We start from the raw sequence: 5,027 nt of genomic DNA on the forward strand, positions 1-5,027 counted from the left end.
TCTTATTTGGGGAAACAGGGTTCTAGAAAGCAAAATGACAAGTCAGGTCGTTACATTCTCCACCTCATAAACAATCGTTCATCCTCGAACGGGTTTAGATTCATACCTGAAGTGCTAAATAAGAGTGGATATCTGCTCCGCATGTTCTCCTCGGACTCCCAGGTCATCTCCTAGAACGGTTGGTCCCTCCACTGAACCTTTACTGCAGAAATCCTCTTGGGTCTCAACTAGCGATCCTGTCTATCAACAATAGCAACTTGCTCCTCCTCATAACCCAAGCTTTCATCTAGCAGAATAGTGCTGAAGTCTAGCATATGTGACAAGTTGGCGTGGTACCTCTGGAGCATAGACACGTGAAAAACCGGATGAACTCCTGATAAGCTGGGAGGTAAGGCAAACTTATAAGCAACCTCCCCAACTCGCCTCAACACGTCGAATTGGCCTATAAATCGGGGGCTCAACTTGCCCTTCTTCCCGAACCTCATAATACCCTTCATTGGCGAGACTTTCAAAAGAACCTTCTTGCCAACCATAAATGATAAATCCCGCTCCTTCTGATCCGCGTAACTCTTTTGTCTGAACTGTGCTGTGCGAAGTCACTCCTGGATCAACTTTACCTTTTCTAAGGCATCTTTCACCAAATCTGTATCGTATAAATTAGCGTCGCTAGGATCAAACAATCCGATATAAGAACAACATTGCCGACCATATAAAGCCTCAATGGGTCCATCTCGATGCTAGACTGATAACTATTGTTGTAAGCAAAATCGGCCAAAGGCAAGAACTAATCCCACTGTCCTCCAAAGTCAATCACACATGCTCTCAGCATGTCCTCTAATATCTGAACTGTCTGCTCCGACTGCCCGTCGGTTTGAGCATGAAATGTTATGTTGAGCTCTGTACGGGTCCTAACTCACTCTGTACGACTCTCCAGAATTGGGAAGTCAACTGAGGGCCTCTATCTGATATGATGGAAATAGGCACACCGTGAAACCAAACTATCTCCTGAATGTAAATCTAGGCCAACTTCTCTAAAGTATAGGTAGTCACAATCGGAATGAAGAGTGCCGACTTGGTCAACCTGTCGACAATGACCCAAACTGTATCAAACTTCCGCAAGGTTGCGGTAATCCAGCTACAAAGTCCATAGTGATGCGCTCCCATTTCCACTCAGGTATAGTCATCTGCTGAAGTAGGCCACCTGGCCTTTGGTTCTCATACTTGACCTGCTGGCAATTTAGGCATCTAGCTACATACTCCACTATGTCTTTCTTCATTCCCCGCCACCGATAATGCTGTCTCAGGTCACGATACATCTTCATAGCACCTGGATGACCGTGAACTGTGTGCCTCCTCTAGAATCCTCTCCCTCAAGTCACAACATTAGGAACACATAGACGACCCTGGAGTCGCAGAACACCATACTTGCCAATAGAAACCTCCTTGTCACTACCCTATAGTACCATCTCTCTGAGAACTGCCAAATGCGGATCATCAAACTGTCGAGCCTTAATCTGCCCCAATAGTAGGACTGGGCAACAACACATGCAAGAACTCGGCTGGGCTCAGAAATATCTAACCTCACAAGTCTATTAGCAAAGGACTGAATGTCCAAGGCTAGTGGCCTCTCCTATGGTGCAATGAAAGCCAAGCTACCCATACTCTCTACCTTCCTGCTTAAGGCATCTGCGACCACATTTGCCTTGACCGGATGATAAAGAATGGTGATGTCATAATCCTTCAGTAACTCAAGCCATCTATGCTGCCTCGAATTGAGATCCCTTTGCTTGAACAAATGCTATAAACTGCGATGATCAGTATAAACCTCACATGATACCCCATACAGATAATGCCTCCATATCTTAAGAGCATGAAAAATCGCGGCCAAATCTAGATCGTGCACAGGGCAATTCTTCTCATGAATCTTCAACTGACATGAAGCATATATAATAACTCGCCCCTCCTGCATTAATACACAACCCAAACCAATGCATGAAGCATTGCAATACATAGTATACATCCCCGAACCGGAAGGCAATACTAGAATCGGTGCCGTAATCAAGGCTGTCTTGAGCTTTTGAAAGCTCGCCTCACAATTATTAGACCAATGGAATGGGGCACCCTTCTGGGTCAACCTAGTCAAAGGTGCTGCAATGGATGAAAAACCTTGCACAAACCGTCGATAATAACCTGCCAACCCTAGGAAACTCCTTATCTCAGTCATCGAAGTGGGATGTGGACAACTCTGAAGTGCCTCAATCTTCTTGGGATCCACCTTAATACCCTCTCCTGATACAGCATGCCCCAAAATGCCACAGACTCTAGCCAAAACTCACACTTAAAGAACTTAGCGTATAGCTTCTGTTCTCGCAATGTTTGAAGTACCACTCTCAAATGCTGCTCGTGCTCCCCCAGGCTACATGAGTACAGCAAGATGTCATCAATGAAGACTATTACAAAGGATTCAATATAAGGCCTGAACACCCTATTCATCAGATCCATAAACAACGTTGGGGCATTAGTCAAGCCAAAAGACATCACCAGAAACTCATAATGACCATATCTAGTACGGAAAGCAATCTTCGGAACATTTGAGCCCCAGATCTTCAACTGATGGTACCCCGATCTCAAATCGATCTTAGAAAACACCCTAGCACCCTGCAACTGGTCAAACCAATCATCAATACGCGGAAACGGTACTTGTTCTTGATGGTGACCTTGTTCAACTGGCGGTAATCAATGCATATCCGTATAATCCCATCTTTCTTCTTCACAAATAACACTGGTGCACCCCAAGGTGATACACTTGGTCTCACAAACCCCTTTGCTAACAATTCCTCAAGCTTCTCCTTCAACTCTTTCAACTCTTTTGGAGCCATAGGGTATGGTGGAATAGATATAGGCTGAGTGCCTGGAGCCAAATCAATGCAGAAATTAATATCACAATAAGGTGGCATGCCTAGAAGGTTAGAAGGGAACACATTGGAAAACTCCCAGACTATTGGCACTGAATCAATCGTCAGAGACTCTACGGTGGTGTCCCGAACATAAGCTAGATAATCCAAACAACCCGTCTCGACCATATATTGAGCCTTCAGAAAAGAGATAACCCGACTAGATGTACTAATGGAGGAACCCTTTCCACTCCAATCTTGGCAACTCTGGCATCGCTAAAGTAATAGTCTTGACATGGCAATCAAGGATGGCATGATATGGAGATAACCAATCCATGCCCAGGATGACCTTAGAGTCGATAATATCAAGTAACAAAAGGTCCTCTCTAGTCTCGAAACTACAAAATGTAACCACACAGGACCGGTAGATCCGATCCATGACCATAGAATCACCCACAGGGGTGGACACAAAAACCAGAGTACCCAAGGACTCATGAGGAATGTCCAAGAAATGAGAAAGCAGAGATGACACGTATGAATATGTAGACCCTGAATCAAAAATATCGAAGCATCCTACCGCAAACAAAAATAGTACTTGTGATCACGGCATCTGAGGCCACCGCATCTGGTCTGGCCAGAAAAGCATAGAATCTAGCTGATGCACCGGCTGGCTAGCCTCTACCTGACTGAGCAATAGCTGGCTGACCTCCCCTACCTGGCCTCCACCTCTAGGATGGCCCCTACCTGCCTGCCCTCTACCTCTAGGCAGCAGGACGGTTGGTGCTGAAATCATAAGCTGATGACCCTGATGTACTGCCTTGCCCCGAAGTCTGGGACAAAATCTCTTCATGTGACTCGGATCCCCATACTCGTAACAACTACGTTGTGCCATAGACTATTGTCTTGAAGTCTGGACCTAATGGCCTAAATACCCACTAGAAGAACCCTGAATAGCTAGTGGGCAGTATGAACTCTCTGGCATGGCACTGAAATAAGCACTAGAAGAACCCCGATAACCAAAATACCCATCGGAGGAACCCTGAATAGCTGGCGGGCAGTACGAACTCTCTAGACTTGCACTGCAATAAGACCTCACTGGAGCACCTCGAGGAGATGGTTGGGGTGCTGAATATGGGGGCCTGCTGGGCTGGCCCCTCCCAAACTGACCCCTGTCCCTAGCCGGGGCACCTCTAAACTCTCTAAAGAATTGGGCCCTCTTGTTTTGCTAAATTTGCTCTCTACCCCTCTGACAGTAGCCCTCGATCCTCCAAGCAATCTCCACTACCAACTGATAAGAAGTCCTCATTGTAACCTCTCGGGCCATGTTGGCCCTAATACCAGAGTGAAACCCGCAACAAATCTCTGCACTCTCTCCATGTTAGTAGGAAGTATCATGAGTGCATGGCGAGATAACTCAGAAAACCTTGCCTCATAGTCGGTCACTGACATCTGACCCTGCTCAAGCTGCTCAAACTGATACCGCAACTCTTCTCTCTCAGAGGGTGAAATATACCTATCCAAGAAAAGTTGTGTGAACTGGCCCCAAGTAATAGGAGGGAAACCGCTGGTCTACCAAGAACATAAGACTGCCACTATCTACGGGCCCTGCCCTCTAGCTAGAAAGTAGTGAAGTCAACCCCATGAGACTCCAATATCCTCATGTTGTGCAGTCTGTCCCTGCACCTATCAATGAAATCCTGGGCATCCTCATGATGCTCACCCCCGAAGATAGGAGGGTGTAGCCTAGTCCATCTGTCCAATAACTTCTGCAGATCACCATCCGCAGCTGGTTTGGGCTCAGGTGCCATTGCTTCCACTGGCTAGGCCCCATCCACAAGTAGTATGCTCGGAGTCTAATACACTGCGACTACATGCCCAAGAGCCTGAGCAGTAGGGGTCTGTGCTCCCCTGTCACCTGAGATGTGGCTGGGTCTGTTGGAAATAAACCAGCCTGGGTCATAGAATCCATGAACCGCATCATACAGCCCATGGTCTCTTGAAAACTCGGTGTTGTCATGAAATCTATTGGGGTTGGCTCTGTTGTGGGCACCTCGCCCTGTTTCTCAATGACGGGATCATCTACAAGATCTGATAGTGGTGCAACTGGGGCAGCTCTAAGATTCCCTCGTCCCC

This window comes from Nicotiana sylvestris, chromosome 3 (genome assembly GCF_000393655.2).
Source record: "Nicotiana sylvestris chromosome 3, ASM39365v2, whole genome shotgun sequence".
Lineage (NCBI taxonomy): Eukaryota > Viridiplantae > Streptophyta > Magnoliopsida > Solanales > Solanaceae > Nicotiana > Nicotiana sylvestris.